Source organism: Rhipicephalus microplus, chromosome 4, assembly GCF_043290135.1.
Source record: "Rhipicephalus microplus isolate Deutch F79 chromosome 4, USDA_Rmic, whole genome shotgun sequence".
Taxonomy (NCBI): Eukaryota; Metazoa; Arthropoda; class Arachnida; order Ixodida; family Ixodidae; genus Rhipicephalus; species Rhipicephalus microplus.
The window spans coordinates 75,330,188-75,354,123 of NC_134703.1; positions in this window are offsets into that span (position 1 = coordinate 75,330,188).

Here is a 23,936-nt window from a genome sequence, read left to right on the forward strand (position 1 = left end):
GTGGCACAGTACATAAGACGACGTCAGCCTACCATCCCCAAACTAATGAGCTGACAGAGAGATTTCATCGGACACTAACAGACTTGCTGTCGATATAGCGTCTGAAGCGTCTGACGTATCGCGTCTGAAGCCATTCGTTCGACGTTCCGTTTTCGTATGAGACGCGTCTGTGCTGGCCGCTTACGCGTGGGGGGAAAATAAGTGTGAGCCTTATTCCTACGCGTCATCTTATATGTACATACTCATCATCATCAGTCTGCCCCGTGTTGTGGGGCAGAGGCTCGGCAAGTAAAAGAAGTGTCTCACAGCCAAAAACGTTGCCTTGCAATATATATATATATATATATATATATATATATATATATATATATATATATATATATATATATATATATATATATATATATATATATATATATATATATATATATATATATATGACCCTTTGCAGGGAAAATTAATCTTGTCTATCTGGATAACTTGCGCCCTTAACTTCTCAAGCAAGAAAATTTGTCTCTCTATAAGAGTAGTAATTTCTGCACCACGAGCTCTTTAACGCTATCACGTTACAACTTCCGCCGTCCAGGCGTAGTTCATCACCTAGGCTACAGGGGCGCTAACACTCTCAGGTATTAAGCGCACATAAGTACCCCACAATAAATGTGGATAAGGTATCGTCCGGTGTTCCAGCTGAAACGTTAGATCTTCGGACGAATTTTGGTACGGTGGGCACGAATGCAACTGGCCAGAAGAATGATTCGTCTCCCTCGATTTCTTTCAGTTTAGTGAAAATTATTTTGGTACAATTAGTAAGTCACAAATAACGTCCCCTCTGTTTTACGTGGCCGCATTGCCTCACGATTTCCTTCCGTCTGCATAATACGGGAAAGCAAGCCTTTCTGAAATTTCCCCTAGTTTCGTATGTTGTGCGGAGAGTGTTTCTTGACTTTGTGATTTGAATGTATCTATGGCCTATTCAAATTTTTATTTAGCAGCCCTGTGGCGACCCTGTAGCAGCTATGTCTCTCTTACAAGTGAAAAAGACAGCTTTTAAGACAGGGTTTTAATTGAACTCACAGCATCTATATTGGCAAGAAAAAAAAGCAAAAAGCCTTATTAGTTTGAGCTGCATTTTACGAGACTACCAACTGCTTCACACGACAGTGAGGGAACAGAAGAAGGTGAACGTGCAAAATGAACGCTAGGGATATCTCCTATCATGTCTTGTTTGTTGTGTAGAAGATGAAATGATGAGAAATGAGCAGTTTCTCATAGATGGTGGACGCGGGATGCCACTCGTTATCGTTGTCGTGGACTTTGGGGGGACGAGAAATTTTATTTTGTTCTTGGAGACCGAGAAATTCAAAAAAGCGGGGAAGTGCAGGAGACCGCAGATAATAGAGTGATAGAAAAAATAAATATTGATGATGCCATAGATGAAACAGAATTAAAAGGAACCAAAAAGTTGGCAGATCCCACGTACAGTGGGAATCGATGATATGCGAAGCACAAATGAGAAAGGTTGATATGTCACTTTAATATCACCACATCGATACAAGGTGAAGTGCCGTACACGACTTCCGTGTCATGATTATAATGTTTGGATGTGTCACCTTCGTCATCTATTCGCGTCACGTGATGCCAAATTCAGTATATGTGGATCTAGCGAAACGGCCGCGAGCATGCTATGAGCGTGGTATGTTGTTATGTTCTTACGTGACACACATGTCAGGATTATCATGTTCGCACCAGTCATGTACCTTTGTCATTCATCGACGTCACGCAACACCGAATTTGGTGTGTGTGGAGCTAGCAAAACGCCGCAAGTGCATCATAAAGGGCCCAATATACTTCAACGTGACGTTGACGCATGCGCACGCTGGGCACAGCGTCCATCTGCGCGGCCCGATGGCAACCGGCGCGAAATGCAACATGCTGCATTTCGCACCGATGTATACCCAGGCAACATTGCGTCTTCCTCTTTCCGTGACAGAGGGACGCCGGACGCGCTGAAACGCCCATGCGTGAAAGCAACGCAGCGCGACGAGCGCCTGCGAGTATATGGCACGACTGGCACCTGGCGTGGCAACGCTGGCGTGACGCGACGAATTTAACGCCGGTGCGCACACGCGCCCTGTCACGTCGAAATGTATTGGCGCCTTGTTTGTGGCATGTAGTCATGTTCGCACATAAAACGCATCTCATGATTATCATGTTTGCACCGTCACATACCTTCGTCATCCATTCGTACCATAATACCAAATTTCGTACATGGGATGCTAGCTAAATGGCCACGAGCGCATCATAAGCGTGGCATGTAGTCATGTCGTTACATGACACGCATGTCGTGATTATCATGTTTGAATGCGTCATTTACATATGTCATCCATTCGCGTACCGTAATACCCGATTCGGTACATGTGAAGCTAGCGAAACGGCTGCGAGTGCATCATGAGCGTAGCATGTAGTCGTGTTGTTACATGACACGCATCTCATCTTTATCATACTTGCACCATTCTATACTTTTTTAATCCATTCACGTCCCGTAATACCAATATGTTATAAGTGAAGCAAGCAATACGGCCGCTAGCGAATCATGAGCGTGGCATGTAGACATGTTGTTACATGACACGCATCTCAAGATTATCATGTTTGTACCAGTCACATACCTTCGTCATTCATTCACGTACCTTGATACCTAATTTTGTACTTGACGTTAGCTAAATGGCCGCGATTGAATCACAAGTGTGGCAAGCAGTCGTGTTGTTATATGACACGCATGTCATAATTTTCATGTTAGGGTGTGTCGCTTGTGTTCGCCATGCAATCATGTCATACCATACCAGTTTTGCAACATGTCATGTGAACGAAACCACCACAAGAGCAGCAAGACTATGAAATGCAAATCATGACATTCATGACATACATGTCATGATTTTCATGTTATCACTAGTCATTTATGCTCGTCATAGTCAAAATATGCCATACCAAGATTTGGTATCAATATGATCATTCATACGGCCAGGAGAGTAAAGTCATAGGCGGCTAGATACATAGATAGATACATAGATAGATACATAGATAGATAGATACATAGATAGATAGATACATAGATAGATACATAGATAGATATATACATAGATAGATACATAGATTGATACATAGACAGATAGATACATAGATAGATAGATACATAGATAGATAGATACATAGATAGATAGATAGATAGATAGATAGATACATACATACATACATACATACATACATACATACATACATACATACATACATACATACATACATAGATACATAGATACATACATAGATACATACATACATACATACATACATAGATAGATAGATAGATAGATAGATACATACATAGATACATACATAGATACATACATACATACATAGATAGATAGATAGATAGATAGATACATACATACATACATACATAGATAGATACATACATAGATACATAGATAGATAGATACATACATAGATACATAGATAGATAGATAGATACATACATAGATACATAGATAGATAGATACATAGATAGATACATAGATACATAGATAGATAGATACATAGATACATAGATACATAGATACATAGATACATAGATACATAGATAGATAGATAGATAGATAGATAGATATATAGATAGATAGATAGATAGATAGATAGATAGATAGATAGATAGATAGATAGATAGATACGCTCAAAGTCGCTGAAGTTCACTAAGAGTTGCTTTGCATTTATAAGGAAACTGGGTTTCTGGCCAATAATGAAACCACTTTGATAGAAACAATCTCGAAGCTGAGGCAGCATGGAATGCAGACGGTGTTGCCATATAGCAGTCTGCTGCACCTTTTTTCTGCCAATTTGCTTTTTACCATTGGCCTCAAACGTGTGTCTTGCTGTTTTCTTTTTTTTTGTCAGTCTTGTTTAACTATTGCTTGAACGTAGCTGAACTTCACTGTAGTGTTTCACTCGGTGGACTGAAAATTAACGTTGAAAGCACATTAAAAATAATTCGCGCAGTTTAATCACTCCTTGCACGATGCCACAAAGATAATACCAGTGGATATTGAAGATGGCCTCAACGCTTTTTTTATACGCTAAATACAATATCTTGCATTCTTGTCATGCGTTTATGCTGTTTCACAAATTATTCTGTTGCATATTTCGTTCCGGATAAGCTATCTCTTATACCACTGCACACACTTCACCTGCTCAAAGGAGAAAGCAAAATGTGGTATTATCTTCAAATCATTGCGACGGATCCTTGTTCCTCGATCAGCTAGCAGCATTCATGTTTAAATAAGGCATGATTTGTTTCCGTGCTCGCCCACTAAAACAAGTGTTAGGGCTTTCGGTCGTCTCCGTAGTAGACGCCCGAAAATATGCTCCCCCATAAGAATATCTTTGAGGGCCTTTCTCGGTCAAAACAGACGAAACTCGTTAGGACACCTAAATATAAAACCCGCCAGAACAACTGCAGGACTTCAGCATTCGTTATGAAGAAATTAGAAAACTATTTTAGGCTTACGTGGGGCTCAACGTTAATGTTCAGCTTGTAAATACATCGTCCGCACTGAATCAGCGCATGGTTATACGTCATTTCTCAAGACGACAATAATTGATTTTCAATTGTCCTTATTGATCTTCTGCTAAATGATGCCCTACCAAAGGATCCGTTGTTCTATATTATTTTTATTTTTTTGTTATGCGCACATTTAATGACTGACCGAATCAATTTTATACGTGTAATCTTCTATTCAAGGAAGGAAAAAAAAGCCTTTCATTTTTATTCTATTTTTGAGCAGTAAAAAGGGTAAAAAGAAAGCCCACGGGTACAATTATTGAATCGATCGTCTTTAAGCACTCGAGATAAGAAAGTAGCACTGAGAGAGAAGATGTTCCTGGTAATTGCAATGTTCCGAAAGCATTGGATGATAAAGGACCGGTTTGATGAATGGTCACGGAAAGGTATCGTCAAACAAGATTCACCAGTTATTTTTTCTTTTGTACTCCATATTAGCGGGTGTGGGTAACTCGTGGAAACGATAGTGTGCGACGCTCAGTCGAAGTGGCCTGGTGCCCCCCCCCCTTTTTTTTGAAATACAACCGTCATTCAAAAAAAAAAACAGGAATATGGTAACTCCAGAATTGAAGCAGCGCAATAACCCTGATGGCGTATGGTCAGACTACTCTGTTGTGCCACATTGGCTGCAAACTCGCGGGCTGCTAGCCACTACATATAACAGCTTTTTTAGATGCGGAGCATCTAATACTCGAGGCTTGTAGTGCGGCGCCGTCCGCAAGCTTCCTCCTACTTCTTCCACCATCTGTGCATCCCTTCCTCCTCTACACACCGCGCGCGCTTCACTCCTCCACCATCTGTGCACCCTTCCTCCTCTACACACCGCGTGCGCTTCTCCTCTTCACGAATATTCGCTAGCTGTATAATGTAGCGCGCATGCGCCGTCACGCTTCGAGAACATCGGCAGCTGACGCGCGCGCATGCGCCATCGCGCTTCAAAAACATCGGCAGCTGACGCGCGCGCATGCGCCGTTGCGCTTCTCCCCCTTCTCGAACATTCGACAGCTGACAGTGCATGCGCCGTCGCGCTGTATATATACTCAAGGTCGGCGCTCGCTCACTCAGTTGCCGCTCGTCGGTTGGTTTGTACGGCGCGTCGACGTCCAAGGTCGCGGTGAAATGAATTCCAACGAATCCACAAACACAATGATCGACGTCCCTTCGACCAGCGCCGCCCTTTCGCATACGTGTGTACGTGTTCACTCATTTAACACCCCCTCCTACAAACACGTTAACCAATTTAGCCATCGACCCAAGTAAGTCGCAATTTAACACCCCATTTCACAACCACGTTAACCAATTTAGCCATCGACCCAAGTAAGTCGCACTTTAACACCCCGTTAACCAATTATATGCTCCGCATCCTCCTCAGTGTTCCCTCGAGGGAAGCTGCGGGCAATTTTTTATTGAAATGATCAAACAGGAGAGTTCGGTGCTAATATGGTGGCACCACCTACTCTTTTTTTTCTTAGTAGGCAAGATATACCGTAATATCAACAATAAGGTCACGAAATGCGAGTCTGTACAACATATGATATGAAAGTACGAATTAACGAAAGTTCACAGGTTGGTTCACATACAGTTCATAGGTTCATATGTTCCACGCACAAGGTCATTTCTTCTCACATGGCAGCTCATATTGCCTAGTGGATACATATGTACTCGATTTCCACATACCAGGTCAGTTCACACTGAGACGGATGATTACTCATATTCAACACACTACATAAAAGTTACATACTTCATTTTGCATGAAGACGACATCGCATGCGGTAGGTCAAGATTTTTATAAAATATTCGATTTCTCAAGAAATGTCTTGAAGGCAACAAGTGCTCTTTTCTAAAGATCTGCAGTTGTCCATGTACCTAGCATTTTCGTCATTGTAAATGGCCTCCTATCAAAACGTTGCAATCTTTTTCGTAATAGCTATCTTTGTGTTTTATATTTGGGGCACTCCAGAAGCAGGTGAAGTACATCTTCGTCGGGGTGGCCGCAGGAGCACTCCGTTCTAGGCGCACACCCTATATAATAGCTTCGTTGAAATCGCTGCACTTGCAACAAATGCGCACACAATAAAGTGTGCCTTGGCAAAGCAGGTGTCGGTCTTTGTTTCATGTGCGAGCGACAATTTCAACGCAGTCACCAAATCACACTCTTGGCATGGTTACTGGATGGGAACACACGTGAGGTGTGTGTACTATCGGAAACACGAGGCTTGACACCTGCCTACATCACGTCTGCACATGGGCATTTAGTACGTGGCGCGCTTCGCGTCATCGACGAAGGTGCACCGAGAATAATCGTTGAGTGCAATGGTCCGCAATACACTCTACCAGCACTTAATCCATGTTGGTGTACGTAAGCGCCGTACATTTCTGTGTGAGACCCCAAAATTTTGTCATATAAAACAGTCAGCGCTGACGACAAAGTAAGCGTGTTGACGTTCTTTGTCCTGCGTCGTCTAGTTGTGCTCAAAGTTATCTCATCGAATACAATACCAACTAGCCCATCTAGCGGTTCTGTTCCCCGCGATATTTAGTAACAACCTTTGTACAAGTATCCCAAACCACTTATGCGTGCATGCCACATAGCAGAGCCCGTTGGTTTTCAGGTTCGACTAAACCAAAGGGTCATACGTGTCTCATCAGACCCTTTTAAAGACCTCATCTGTCAACCGAGGAACAAAAAAGACAGCTAAAGTGTGTCTTTTCACACTTTACCTGAGCAGGCGTCGCTTTCTCAAATTACAACCATTCTCGCAATACTCAGTACCACGACGATTCCTCCTAATTTAAGCCACACTCTTGTTTGAGTAGATGTCATCATCCCTCGGTATGGACATTATCCACGAGAGGTGAATAGATGCATTGTAAGTACTAGATGTACTCAGAAATTGAAAGCCACTCAAGCATACCCACGAAAGTTAACTGATCGAAATCGGTCTTTGAAGGTCTTTTTGTTGCCGTGGCAACTACGTGAAAATTATCAGCTGGTGTTCACCATCAACATCACTGTCATGTTTTGTATGAAGTTCAAATCTATAACCCAGCCCCTCGCATGGTATTACTACTTGCTACTAAATGATCGCCGGTGCTGGAAACGAACAAGGCAAACGCAGAGATGAAAGCAATCTGACATTCTACATTGCAAAAAGGGCAGGCGTAATAATATAGCCTGGCATGCGAAGCGTGCGTTCAGTTGCTTCTCAAGCGGAGAGGAGCCATCCTTCACTCCGCCCATCTTCGTTCGGTCGGGGTCCTACAAATGATTTTGAATGGGTCAAAGGGGGGTGAGGGAGATTGCGGTTTTTTGAGAGAAAGCTGGGGGGGGGGGACCGAACTTTGATCACAAGGGTATGGTGGCGAAAGCTAAAACGCATGCTCTATCGAAAGACATTGGGAGATGACTCCTATATATAGGTATTGTGATACCTTTTGCTACACAAGGTACCGTTAACTTGAGTACTTGAGTACCCTGACAAGATAGCCTTCACTTGACAGAGTTGAGCACTGTGCCGCTGCTCTGCATAAAATGACGCTAGGTTACTCAAAACTCAAAGCATGTTATTGCTGATGTACAGTGACTTGCCCTACCCAAAGGTGACACTTCCATTGGTTTTCTCAAGTGAAGGTGAGGAGCTGAGGAAAGGGATGTTCTAGAACATAGAGTGTTCTAAAATTAACGAGAGGGGACTCTGGCGATGCGATTATTCAGCGATAATGGGAATGATGCGTAATGCACACATTTGCCTAGTCTTCGTACTTGCGGATTGAGATTCGTACTTGTGGCTTCGTTTATTGCTGTGTTTCGATTTTGTTTAAAAAAAAATTCAACCCTTTTGAACTTCGTGACCCGATTTGGAAAGGTAAGTCTAAATGAATAAAACGGTGAAGCGCAACCGCTGAAAATTTGCTAATATTTGTTTTGTAAGAAAACAGCTCCAAGCCACACGAACACACACGGAGCCAAAAACAGACCAGAAGTACGAATATTGGACAAAGGTGTATACTACTTATCATTCCCATGCTCACTGAAGCGCCGTGCGTTGCAGCTCCCATAGACACTAGCGCACCTGAGTTCCCTCGAGTGTATATTGGGAAGCTCTATGTTCTAGAACGAGGGGATCAGTGATTGTTATACACCCACTACGTGGCCTCAAGGGCATAGGCGCAGTAGCGTGTGGCTCTTGTAGTGGTTTACGAGCTTTAAATCACAAAGTCATTATGATAATCACAAGTTCTGACGCCCGCTGGCATTGGGCGCTTTTACCAAGCCTTATTACTGCAATGTTTCACGGTGTATTGAGAAGCATGTATACAGACCGCGTGTGTTTGTACAGCATGAAAGTTAGGTTGACTGCATTTTCAAGCAGAGGAAGTTACTTTCATTCTATTCACAAGCAGACGCGTGGCCGTAAACGTCGTAGAACCTCCGCTTGCCACGCAAAGGACCCATTTTCGATCAGCACTCTGACCCAGAATTTTTTTTTCGTGTATTTCATTTGCATCGTTCTAGATTTTTCGCTCACGCATAAAACGTGAATGTTTTATTCACAACCAGCGATGCCGACGCCAATATCGACGTCCTAATTTCTGCGAAACGACCTTTTTAACGCTATTGTGATAGTATCATTTGAGATCAGCTTGCTTTATTTCCGTTATTGATGAACCCACTCGTTTTTCTGCTGTCTGGACACACGAAATAATCGCCCGTTGCCAGAAGGACACGGCTCACGGCAATGGAGACAGCAAGTGACAGCAAGCGGTACTTGTAAAATATTCAGAAGGCGACTATATTATAGGTTCTTTAAGCTACACTATTGCAAGCTGAATGTATAGAAGACATGCAGGTATGCCGGCATGTGTTAAATTGTGTGGCAGCTTGGGCTAGTTCGTATGGCATGACGATAGTTAAAGCGCGAGAACAAAACAACGACACAGAGACAAGAAGGACACGAAGGACAGGAGTCATTCTTGTCTCTGTGTGGTCGTTTTGTCCTCGCGCTATAACTATCGTCATGTTAAAACGATTGTGAATTTCTCTCTGTTCTGCTATAGCAAAGGAATGTCAATTATACCAACTGTAATCATAGACGCCTTATTGATGTGATCACGCTATTGACCACCAAGCGTGCTGAGTTTCTGTGGTCACGACTCACTAGCAAACTTCCAAAATGCGACGTTTTATTTCCCTTTTTTTCCAATATTTCTTACTTCAAGCTAGAACAATTCGTATGCCATGCATTGCTTCTGTATGGTTACGTACTGCATATTCAACGTTGCCTCACAAAAAAAACTACAAGCGTTGTTATCCGTGTAGATGATAGGGATAGTCACTTGACGGTAAAGTTGATGCTAACGTTATGTGTTATAGTGAATGAGTTAGTTAGCGAGTGAGTGAGTGACCGAACCCATTGCTAATATTCGGCTTGCTCGACGAGTGAGCTCTTCTTAGCCCATCATTCAGTACATGTACTTGGCCCCAAAATTTTCAGAGGATGTTGACTTTTGAAGTAGCCAAGTTGAAAAAATTGATGCGAATGTTTCATGTCGAAATTCATGCCGAATCTATGACCTAACGCATTAAAGCCAATGTAACGCTTGATGACACTGAGTTTTTTTTTAGTTTTTTTGTTGGGAGACACTTTGTTTGGAGTTTGTTTAGCAATGCAGGCATGCCGTTTGCACCATAGTCATCAGGCTTGTATGCTTATAGACGGAATGTCCTGCAAGTTTTTCAAGCAACATTGCTTTTATTGTTTATTCTTTCGTTTGTTGTACAACCATTTCAACACATACGGTGTAGCAGGGCAAAAAAAGAGCAGCCTTTTAAGACTTTACGTCAAGCGAAGTTTTCATTATCAGTGTTGTGTTTTTTTTTCAAGGACTCGTTAAATTAACACCGAGAAGCGACTGCAAAAAGTTTCACAATAAAAATGTCAGCACCTGCGAATGGCATGTCAAACTAGCAGTTCATCGTGTAGGTTTGTAATGCAATGTCTATAAAACACTCTTAATCCAGAAAAATGTACTAAAATACGCCCTTGAAATGTTCGCCTCAAAAAGCGCTAACGTCCTCGCCACCCCCGCCCCCCTATACCCCAAAAAACAAAAGTGAGAACGGACATTTTTCTTAAAATTTATATATGAGAAAACTTGTGAAGTGGGTCCACGTTACACCGAACTGTTCCTTAGTCATGTTCTCAATTTCGCGCTGTATTCAACACAGTAAAAACTACCGACTGGCCTTTGCAGACACTTCTCTCCAATTTATTTGGATTAGTTCATTGAAAATGTTAAGGCGTTTGTTAACCGGCAACCAGCGAGCATACACTATGGCGACAGTCACGGCCAAGCACGAACTCACAGCGCAAGTGGCGTCCTTGTTGGGTAGCCCCACTAGAAGGTACTTAAGTGTTCGACCCATTTCAGAGTTTGGAGGCTTCGCTACAAAAATTATACTCCAATGGCCACAAAAACCTAAGACCAGCATCGTCACGCTGCATTTGTGATGTGTGTTCATGTTGTGCGTAATTTTGGTTTCCAGTATTGTTTACGCTTTTCAAACATTGTCCTTGAGACTTTCTCTTTCTCTCTAGCTGTCTGACAGAGTACCGACAATTTCGGATACATACATGTTTGAAAAAAAGGTAGTTGTGCTTTCTGGCTTCGCAAGCTTTTGCGTCAAAGACTATTTGGCGGACAATTTGAAATCAATCAAGTTGCTCACTCACCAATTGAGTAATTTCGAGTTCTCAAAATGCATCGCCCAAAAAATACTGCATGTCAATTTCGCAGGAGCCAACCTACAAGCACGCCACTCAAGGCACAATAAGAAATCTCCTGAAAACCGTGGCACACCCATTTTTCTTCTATAGCACTTTGAAAAAATAAAAAAAAACCTCAGAAAACGAAGTTCAGCTATTATTGAGATCTATGAGTTAACATCTTAGGGAATTCGGAAGTGGGCGTAGGCTGAGAAGCTTCATGTGCTGTGTTACAGCGCTAGCATTTCGAAGGCATATTATGCGAAGTCCTTCATTTTTTATTGTATACTTTAGATGTGTGAATACAAGCCACCAAAAAAAATAAACACAGAAGTTGAGCACGCCTTTCGCTAACGCCATTGTTTCGCACTCTAACATACAAATGCAACAAGCTTACAAAAAATGTATGCCCCTTACGCATTGAAACCTCCGGAGCAATCCTGTGCCCATAAATGTAGATCAGCACTTCATCCATCATGCAGGCCCCCATTCGTCCAGTAGTAAAGCGAGATGGAAACTTTACAAGCAAGACCCGTTTTCTTTCCGGCTGTATCTCACCTCAACAGCACGCATGTATTTTTTCTTGTTTCTTCCCTTTTTCCCGCAAACACAAAGGCCAGAGAAGTGAACACGACTTGTGAAACTCTAAAACAACAACAACAAAAAAGGTTTAGAGCAATGGTACAGTGAATTCAGCGCTTATGTATAGCTCGCACTGTTAGAACGCCGACGAAATCACCGACAGTATAACGACGGGTGCAAGATACTTTCCTATTACCAGTAGTTGAACCACTTACACTCAACAGATCTTTCTTGTGCCAAAGGTGATGCTGATAACTTTATGTAGGTCGTCGGCATTTTCTCGAAGGCTGCAGCCGAGGCTGCAAAAGCAACAATCCTCAGAATATGCAATGTAGAGGCGCCGTCCTATGGGATCTCCTCGAGTCTACCAAGCTAAATCACGAAAGACATTGAGACTAAATTTGTGAGGTTGCTTAGTTGTGTCGTTGCCTGTATATAAAGATAACCACCTAGATAAAGTTTTATTGATGTCACATGCGACTGGAAGCCGTAACCTTCGCCAAACTTGTGATAACAAGTCGTCTAGCTAGCAGGCCTCTTGCATCTTTCAAGCTTTCATGCTTTTGAAGAATCCAGATTTCTCCACTGCACTGTTTCTCCTACCCCACTGCCCGTTTCTGGTGTCTAGACGCTGACAAAGCTGTTTGCTATCCCTATAATGTGTACAATATCGACGCCCTTTTTTATTCTATTTTGCTTTTTATAAATGCCTGCCCCTTCGCTCACCACAAAATAAGCCACGAGAATACCCTTCCTCTTTTTACATTTTTTTCCCCAGTCTATAAATGTCTCTCGGGATATTAGTCTCAAAGATTTCTTTCTTCCACAATAACTTGCCGAAGATATAATCTTCGACAACATGGATATCTGTCACATTTTCCTGTCGATACTTCGTTTTTTGACAAATGAATACTTTCTTCGCCACAACATGCCTATAACTTGAACAATTTTCTTCAACAGTGATCACAGTCCTCCAGTAGCTCAAAAAAATGGGTGCTAAAGCTTTTAGGCACGAAAAAATATGTATAGAATTACAAACAAACTTTCAGAAGGCTATTTATTTGTGCAGTTAATTACCATCGCCCGCCACATCATTTTTTGAAAACAAGTCAGACATGGAATATTACGTCGATTTCGCAATATTCTTCTGTGCAGAAACTACAGATGTGTGAAGAGGAGAAAATACTGAACTCCACATGCGTACTTCTGCTACGTTTAACCACTGCATGCTATACATAATAAATAATATCTAATTTGCGGTTAAAACAATAAAGGTCATGCACTAAAATTTCAAGCTGACATTCGGGACAGGGTAAGTAAAGTAGTATTGCGGTATAATAAAGTGCTGTATCTCCTTGTTCCTTGTGTGTTTCATCCTTTCGCGCTCGTTAATAAATCAATTAACCTAACCAGAAGCAACTAGCATACTTATACTTGCCCGTATTGTCACATTAACGACAACGAAATTTATAAGGTTTCTGTTTCTAGGCCTGCTCGGCTGGTATTTAATCAGCTCAGCATATCTCGCAATCCTCTCTTCATGAAGCGAAAAGTTGAAACGTTAAACAGGGATAACTGGGAATCCAAGGGCGCAATCACACATTTGTTTACAGAAAAGGGGTATCGTCACGACGTTAATCTAAAGTGTCGTACGGGCAGGCAGATGAAGGCTGAGTGTCATCTTGGGCTCTGTGTGTCATGGCGAAAACAAACAAAATTTGCGGAAAGGCACGGGCCCGGTGTACGACCCACTTTTACGCCATTGCTTGGATTCCTGTTTATTTGTAAGGGCTCAGTAGATGATAGAGAGCGTAAGTTTTGCATCGATCTCAACGCGGCTCTCATTTATCACAACCTTATACTGTGAACGCTGCCGATAAAGATCTGCACGAAATTGTCGAGCCCGAAAGACTTCCCTTCACAACACGGCGTACTTTAGTAACCGCATTGAATCGCAACGTGGCGACATGGGCCTCATGCAAACATCTCACCAACGTGTTTTAAAGGTCACATAGCTCCTTTAACCTTATTAATCTTATGCTAGGAAGTGGAAAAAGAGCGTGACCAGAACTTCGCATTTTAGGAAGGCACAAATTATGTGCCTCCGCAGGGTCATCGCCCTGGTTGTCATTGTTACGAATAAAGGGAACTGTAACATATTGCCACCTGCATGTAATGGGTTGAGAGCAAGAGCGGCTCTCGCCATAGAAAGGAGGACCGCATGCTTCGTCGCTCGAGAGCCACGACGGAGACGCTTTTCGAGAGGTGGCTACATCTTGGTTAATTAAAAGACCCCTGCACTTCTGAAGTCTTATGACACAGTGGAAGACGCGCTGGGTAGCCCTCGCGGATGTTGCAGACCTTTCCAGGGAGTCGCCTTACCAGTCCAGTCAGCACCCTCGTGCATCGGGGCAGCCGCCAAATAAGGCGATTGCCTTAGACACTGACAATACGGATCTCATCACTTCTACAAGTATGACAAGCGCTTCGGTTCAAACAGCTTCAACAGACACGAGAACCGCGATGCCGAAACGGTATGCGTTGGAGAACCCCCGTGTCTTGACGATGTTAGATGGCACGGAGCGCGAAGGCGTCGAAGACTGGATGGCCGATTTTGAGCGCGCAGATACCTTAAATTAATCTGACGTGTCTATTTCTACCTGGAGGACGGGGTGCGTACGCATTATCAGAATCGCGAGGAGCCCCTGGCGTCGTGGCGACAGTTCTGTCGTAGGCTTCTCGAGACCTGCACAAGTGCCGATCGTCATGAGCGAGCGGACGAGCAATTCAGGCCCTAGTTCAGTTGCGAAACGAAACGGTTACCACTTACGTGGAAGACATGACACGCCTCTTCCGACGAGCTGACCTGAGTATGGCGGAGGATATGTAAATGTGCCATCCGATGCATGGGGTCAAAGAGCAGCTCTTTGCCGGTATCGTGTGAAGCCTGTAAGACCGTCGCGAAATTCTCGACCAAGGCTGTTACCGTGGAAGAGATGCTGCAACCACGTTCCGGCATGTGTGAAACACAAGTGAATGGCGTGTGCGCTGCGGACATTTTAACCACAACTTGAACCAACGACAGCCTGAGAACTCATTCGTTCCGTGGTGCATGAAGTGTTGCAGAAGGCGAGCGTGATGACACATACGACGTCTGGCTCAATTGCAGCAGTTATGAAAGAAGTACTGCGTCAAGAACTACGGGGCCCCTCGCCTCCTGACAGACCAGCGCTAGCCTCCACTGTGTCAGCTGAGTCGTGAGACGACCTATGCGAAAGCCTCAAGGGGAACCTGCAACACTTTTTGAGCATGGTGAGAAAACGCTGCCGATCGGTAGTAGAGGCTCCCGACAACACGCGAGCCAAATATTATAGCCCAGTACGCGGCCTGGAATTCACAATAAATTATCTAAGTCAGCTAAAACTGTTTTCTGTTCTCTTGACAAATCACGTTATATGCCCGAAAATCACCCGTCAACGACCAATCTATCAGCCATTGAACATGACGCACTCGGTCGTTACAGAGATCGCCGCGGGAGGCCACTACTCATCCACGCGCTGGCGCACAATCACACTGAGAAAAGCCGCGCATTCAAAAAAAAAAGAAAGAAAAAGTGCTCATGGTCATGAAGTGCGCGTGACGCTTCTCTGTGGCCCTGTCATCGCTCCTTGCTTAGCTTTCAGCGCTTTCGTCGGGACGAGAGAAGAGAGAATGCAACTGCATCCAGCGACAAACCTTATAACTCCACCTACTCTGGACAGATTCTTAAAATTTTGCGGCATTCAATTCGTGAGAAAATACGCTCTTCCTGTGAATTTATTCCATGGTTACTTAAAAAAAAGTGTTTCAGGGCCCCTTTAAAGCTGCCTGCGGCCTCTCCTCCACTGATCATTCGCGCTCTTCTCACCATGTCACTCTAGTCGGTGCAGGCATTAGAGTGTAGCGATAGGACGGCGTCCGACTTAGACGTGCAGTCGTCGCTGGTTTAATAAAAAGGACGAGAAACGAGACGTACAGGAGGAAGTGAGGTGGCGAAATAGAGCAGCGGCCATGGCGTACAGCCAGCCATGAGTGTTCTGGACGGAGCTCGAATCGAGCTCTGGGTACAGACGTGAGGCTGCCTCTCCTGACTAGGCAAGACGACGGATGTAATGAGGAAGGGCTGTCCACGACAGTGGATAGTGGCAGTGTTACGAATGGGCCACAGATTGTGAGGTGTTGCTCTTCAGGAAGATCAGAGGAAATCTCAACAACATTCTTTAAAACACTGGCTGCACCTTGAGGCGTTGAAAGAGTGTTTGTGATCGGGTAGACTGTCTACGAGCAATTGAGTGGTAGGTGCCGATGGGTTGGCAAATCTGATGCCTTACACAGTGAGAGCGGCCTCAGGGTCCATGTTTCGAGTGGTGACGTGGGCTTCCACAGGAGTTGGGATGGGTGTGGAGTCTGCAGGGGAGTTAGCTGGCTCGGCGGAAATTGTCGAATCGCCCAGGGCAGACGGTACAGCTGAGTAAGCTTTTGCAGTGAATCCGACGGTGCACAGGGCAGTGGCCGGCGGTGAGTCTGCGACGGAGCGAGATGACAATGATCTTGACGTCAGAACCACAACACCGAAGGCAAGAGCCGTGCACTCCGGGTGTGAGGGTCTCTCCGTAGACGGGTCGACGGACGCGGAAGCGTGACCTCCATCGCCTGTGTGGCCAGCTGTCGGCAGGGGAAATGTCTTGACTGGCTGCGGGGCGGGCAGCGTCCTGGAAAGTGATGAGGCAGGTGCAGCTGATGCCGTGAAACTTGAACACGGCGTCTCGCAGGTCATCGTACGGGCGAGGGCTCCAGGACAAGTATATGAGGCGGCGTTTGAGGTCATGTAGAAGATGATATACCTCGTACATGAGCTCTTGGATACAGATGCCGTTGTGATACAAGGCCGCCGCAAACTCCTCGACACACGACTCTAGGCGAGAGGTCCAGAACGGTGGCAGTGGCGAGTTGAATTGGGGCTGCAAAGCTTGCGCTGGCAGGAACATGGCCGTGGAGCTCGGTGGCAGTTGTGCAGCGTCCGACGTGTGTCCGTGGTCACCAATTTGTAGCGACGGGACGGCGTTCGACATAGACGTACTGTCGTCGCTGGTTTAATGAAAAGGACGAGAGACGAGACGTACAGGAGTAATCGAGGTGCTGAGGTAGAGCAGCGGCCGTGGTGTCCAGCCAGACAGAAGCTTACGAACTATTCATATTGTAAGTATGCTTTGCTATACTTATAGTACATTTCAAATATACTGCTATGAATACACACACACCGATTTTCTAGGCATTGGGTAGCAATTATGTCCTTGTTCTTATTCACCTTATGTCCGGGGCGCATACCCACTGTGTGGGATTGACCAAGAATTGAGCGGTTTTATAAAATATTGTGCAGTTTTATAATAATGAAGAATGTATAAGGGAAATATTACCAATGATCTAGAAAAGTGTGGTGCTTGATATAATGCATATATTTATTTAAATAAAGAAAGTAATTTATTCTTGAAATAGATCAATACTCGAATTTTTTACGCATATAAGTTTGTAGACACGTAAGATTATTAATATAAAATATTTAGTGAATATATCAGTTTCAATATTATAGTCCCGCACGGCCCGCATACTGTCGCGTTAGAAGACACAAAACAAAATATAGGCACAGTTAAATCTTTACAAATACCACGTAAATGTGTTTCTAAAATGGTTTTTAGTATTGTAATAAACTGCCTGCAGGCCAAAAAACGATTTATTGTTTCAAGTTGTTTGAATTTTCTATGCAGCTTTTCGGTTCCTTTCCTCCTCTTCATCTATCCATTTGCTTGCATCATTACCTCTCATGTTCTCCCATTCGCTTCCACGCTGCAAAGTATTAGAGCCGTTACTGTGAAATGGCTAGCCTACAAACTTCTGCCACCTCTTCCGCTTTGTGAACTCCTTAATAAATGCCACCTGATTGGCGCCAAAACGGAGGGCTCAAAGAAGCTCACCGGTGTAGTTCCCGTGGCCACCCATCGACACCAGCAGTCATCTTCGTCAGAGGTGCATCTTTCATCACGCAATGAAAAAAAAGAGCGGCCTGTCAGCGAGATGTAGTAATGCTACGCCGAGCCGTGCGAGCAACTCTCTAGCCTCTCTCATCGGGAGCTTGCCTTTGAGAAGCAACGCAACAGAATAAAACAGAACTGCGCACTCCTCTAAGCGAACAAAGGAAGATCGGTGAATCGAAGATCCCGTTACGTGGGGCAGGATGAAGGTCTCGCCGAATCCTGTTACAACGCGTTACGCCAGCGAAGCCAACCGAGACGAATGATGTCTGCAACGCGAGAGCTCACGCTTGAAGAACTCGGAATGCTATCGCGACACCCGAGAACCTGGAGGAATGCTGCCGGCGCTGCAAATAGTGGTGGCGGGAGTGTGCTGTGCCAGCTTCATGATGGTGAATGCGCACTCGACAGCACTACTTTGCCCTTTTGAATTATGTACGGAGGTGCAACATCTTACACCTATAGTTTTGATTGTAATGTCCCGGGCGTCCAACCCACTCTTGAAAGTTTGGAAATAAAAATTATTTCGCACAAACAGATTGTTTTAAGGTTTGGACCTTCTGACTGAAAATACATACACAAAAAATTGCAAGATCCCACCTACCTCGGGAATTTATGTTAGGTGAAGCATGTGCATACAAGCTGACTGCTGTAATTTTTCATAGAGCGAACCGTAGTTGCGCTAAAGATATGTAGAAATGCATGCATACACATACGTTAAACAGCCACATACATTTTATATCACCAGTTGTTTACAGTTGCGTAACGATGCCAACAGATACATGGATATTAACATAACAAGAAGCAGCAAGCTGATACAAAGCGCTGCTCCTCGCGAGGATTGTGGCCCTGTGCCCTGCTACATAAACTTAACCGGATGGCATCCGACTACACTTGATGTTGACGCGACGTGACGGTTGTAGTGTAGGAGTACATATGTGATGTTTATAACGAAAGCTGTGGGACGCTTAAGCTTCGCCTTTAAAGCAATATTCTGTTCCTAGCGCGTATTTCAAACATTTAGTGTATGATATCTTTGTGAACAGGCTATGCACCCAATACGTGCCCTTAAAGGTGCAGTAGCTTGTGTGCGTTTTGTAGTAAGTGACAGGCTTCCAACTCAAGTTTAAACTATGAAGCCATTATAATAATCCCATGTTCAGACTCCCAACGGCAATGTGCGTTTTTACCACACATCATTACGGCAATATGTCATGTTGTATTGGGAAGCATTTATACAAAGCGCATGCGTTTGTGAGGCATGAAAGTTAGTTTCTCTGCATTTCCAAACAGATGGAGTTATTTTCACTGTATAAACATGCCGAGCCTCCATAGTCAACGAGGTCTGTCTTCCGAGAAATAGCGGCACAAGTGCGCAGTGATTTTGAGACTTTTCACCGCGTTCCGTAGTGGATTCCACTTCTGGACGCTTGTGTGAGTTTGCCTCACTTCTGATTATTAATGTTATGCGTACTTTACAATTACTAGTGTTGATCACTTGCATGAGAGAAAAAAAAAGCAGAGGCATGGCTGTGTGCTAGGACATTCGTTTGCCAGGCAAACGACCCGGATTTGGGCCTCACTTTGACCCAGAATGTTTTATTATTTATTTTGCATGCATCTTTCACAATTTTTCGGTCACGTCAAGCCACTTCTTTTTGGCTCACAACCAACGACACCGACGCCGACACTGGAATTTCTGTGAAACAAGCTTTTTAATGTTATGGCCTTAAATTTGGAAAGGCAGCACTGCAACCACATTTGGAAATGGTGTTTCATGAACATTAGGGTCTATTTGCAGAGTATAGTCCTGAGACCTCACCTGGCTCCGTGGCAGAATACTTGATTGGCACGCGGATTGCTAGGGTTTGATTTGTGCTGGTACAGTCACATTTATTCTTTGCATTCGTCCGGTCAACGCTGTCGATATCCGCATTTTTTAGATGCGGAGCATCTAATACTCGAGGCTTGTAGTGCGGCGCCGTCCGCAAGCTTCCTCCTCCTTCTTCCACCATCTGTGCACCCTTCCTCCTCTACACACCACGTGCGCTTCTCCTCTTCACGAACATTCGCTACCTGTATAATGTAGCGCGCATGCGCCGTCACGCTTCGAGAACATCGGCAGCTGACGCGCGCGCATGCGCCGTTGCGCTTCTCCCCCTTCTCGAACATTCGACAGCTGACAGTGCATGCGCCGTCGCGCTGTATATATACTCAAGGTCGGCGCTCGCTCGCTCAGTTGCCGCTCGTCCGTTGGTTTGTACGGCGCGTCGACGTCCAAGGTCGCGGTGAAATGAATTCCAACGAATCCACAAACACAATGATCGACGTCCCTTCGACCAGCGCCGCCCTTTCGCATACGTGTGTACGTGTTCACTCATTTAACACCCCCTCCTACAACCACGTTAACCAATTTAGCCATCGACCCAAGTAAGTCGCAATTTAACACCCCATTTCACAACCACGTTAACCAATTTAGCCATCGACCCAAGTAAGTCGCACTTTAACACCCCGTTAACCAATTATATGCTCCGCATCCTCCTCAGTGTTCTCCCGAGGGAAGCAGCGGGCAATTTTTTTTACCCATGTGTGTTCTCGCCCTTCCTGGGCAGATATTAACTGTCAAACACCTGTAGCCCACACCCACAAATCAGTGGCACATACCCGCCCCCAAGTAGGTGAAATGGAATGAAAAAAAAAATGGCAGCATATCCACGGAGTGAACGATGGAGAGTGGGGCGAAGCATTCGTCCGTCCATGCGTCCGTTTGTGTGACCGTCCATGCGTCTGTTTGTGCGCCCGTCCCTGCGTTCTTTCGTGCATCCGCCCTGCGTCCGTTCATGCGTCCATCCATGCATCTGTTTGTTTGTCCGTTCGTTCAACTATTCAACACTCCAAGTCCCACCATCTCACATCTTTTTATCATATATTCCCCATATAGAAGCACCGCCATCCAGCGGACATTCCAAGGACTAAACGAGAGGTTGCACACGCACACTTTCTTACGGCCTGCGCTTTGGGTCCACTTCCCACCTTTAACCACCTCGAGTTCATGGTATATTCTAGTTCACTGTATTCATGGCACTGCGACCAAACGCTCGCTAAACCTTTCAAAAACCAAGGAGGTTACGCCCAGCGAGTATAACGTAGCAACCTTTCCCTGTCAGATAGGGCTCAATTTACATGCCAATGGCTGCTAATGAGAAATGAGAGACAGGAGAATTCGGCTTTTACTTTCTTACGGCTTGCGCTTCGTATCTACTTCTTATTTATAACCACTTTGAGTTCATTCATGGTATATACAAGTTCATTGTATTCATGGCACTGCGGCTCAACGCTCGCTAAACCTTTCTAAAGCTAAGGAGGTTACACCCAGCGAGTATAATGTAGCATCCCTTTCTTGCCGATAGTGCTCAATGTACATGCCAATGGCTGCTAACGGGGATCGCAGCGTGCGCGTTGACTAAAAGCCGAATGCTCATGTCTCTCATTCCCCATTAGCAGCCATTGGCATGTACATTGAGCACTATTTTTTATTGTTAAACAACGCACAGAAGAAATCTCTCACTGGCACCACCTTGTAGGTCAAGTGTTATACGTATTTCGAATATGTGCCACTGGTGGTTACATACGAGACGCGCCCAAGCCACGCCATAAGGAGCTTCGCGTCTCACGTTGTCGTTAGCGTCTCACGGCGTCCCTGGGCAGGCGGACGCCCGTCATGGCAAGCCACCCCCGAAGAAGGCGCTAGCTTTCGACGTAGTCGTCCCCGAGGGGACTAGTCCCAAAGACGTCGTTGACGCGACGTCTTCAATAGTAGGAATCGAAGAAGTATACTGCGTTCAGCACTTTGGAGGCCGGAACTACCAAGTTACCGTCAACAGTGAGGCCGCACTGGCCCAAATCGTAGACGCGTCGCACCTCATCATCCGAGGAGAGCGCGTCGCCATCGTACCCCTGGGACCCCAAGTGACCCAAGTGACCGTCCTGTTCCTGCCGTGCCGCGTACCCAGCGAAGTCCTCGCACAAGCACTCTCTCCCTACGGGAAGGTGCTGCACATCACCAGAGGACTCATGGGATCGCGCCCAACCGTGACCACTGGGACGCGATACGTCCGCATGGAAATGAAGGCTTCGTCACCGGTGCCCAACTACCTCAAGGTCGCGGGCCATCGAGTAACCTGTGACTACAAAGGCATCCAGCGAGTGTGTCGTCGATGTGGAGACAGTGGGCACTTCCGCATGAACTGCAAAGCTCCGTTTTGTGGAAGGCGCGGCGTTTATGGCCACGACGGGAAAGGCTGCTCGCTGCCGTGTCGCCGTTGTGGGGACCCGCATGCCACCGTGGCCTGCACCATCAGGCCATCGTATTCCGAGGCGGCATCAAAGGATTTCCCCCCACTTCAACCAGGAACGCCATCTAAGAACAAGTGCGACGATTCGTCAACGCGAGCCGTGGTAACCGACTACGACCAAGGTGTGCCAATCGCGACGCTGCACCAGACGCCCACTGCGTTTCCAACGATTCCGGGCCTGGTAATCCCTCCAGGTACTGAAAACTTAAGTTCCCCGCGTCCCGTGGCCATTTCTGAGGAATCTCAGGCCAAGCCCTCGTCAGACGAAGCGCCTCGTGAGGACGGCGTCTCGGATGAGAATATTGCATCTGAGGCTCCTCGCGTTGCTGCTCTGTCGACAAGTTCAGGTGTCATCGAGGAGTCTACATCTCAAGACGATGACGCCTGCATCTACGAGGACTCCAACAGCACCACGAGTGAGGCGCCCCTACAAATTGACGAAGACACCAGCTCCAGTGACATAAGCCAGGACAGTGGAGACGTCTTTGTACCATCCTCGCTCAAAAACCCGGACACCAAACGCCACCGGACAACTACTCGTGACTTAGAAGCCCCCACCAGAGACAGAAGTCCCCTGCGGACTTCGACGCGATCCCGGAAGCCCCGAGCCTCCGGTGGATCGCCTGGCCGGAAAAAATGACTCAGCCACTTGCGGGGCATTGGCTCCCGCACCTGATAAAGGTACCCCTGCATTTGCGTGATCCGATAGTATGTTTTCATTTTCCCCATGGCTCTTACTCTAAATGTTATTACTTTTAACGTTCAAGGTTTCCGAAATCCACAAAAACAGGCTGAGGTATTGGCTTTCGCACGTTCAGTGCACTGTGATTTGCTGTTCGTGCAAGAAACAAATTTTTTCAAGCTTTCTGATGTACTCGCTTTCATGATTGATTGATTGATTTGTGGGGTTTAACGTCCCAAAACCACCATATGATTATGAGAGACGCCGTAGTGGAGGGCTCCGGAAATTTTGACCACCTGGGGTTCTTTAACGTGCACCCAAATCTGAGCACACGGGCCTCGACATTTCCGCCTCCATCGGAAATGCAGCCGCCGCAGCCGGGATTTGAACCCGCGACCTGCGGGTCAGCAGCCGAGTACCTTAGCCACTAGACCACTGCGGCGGGGCTGTACTCGCTTTCAAGCGCGCGTTCAATTTTGATTGTTTCTTTTCGTACGCCAGCACGCATTCGACTGGCGTCGGAGTCGTTATTTTTAACTGAGGTCTTTTACGTGACCATCATGTTTCCTTCGATGCCTTCGGACGCGTGCTGGCGTTCGACTGCACCTTTTTTTGTTAAGAATAAGATTTGTTGCCGTGTATGCCCCAGCGGCTCGCGAGAACTCAAACGCGTTCTTCCAATCTCTTGATGCGTTCCTTTTAAATTCCCGACTTGTGGTACTTTTAGGGGATTTTAATTGTGTCTTAGACTCACACGCAGATGTTCGAGGTCCGGGTCGCGGCCGGTCAAACTGGAATGCCAGAGAACTCGAACGTCTAGTGCAGCAATTGGCATTGAGTGACATTCATCAAATTGTGCATGGCAGTAAT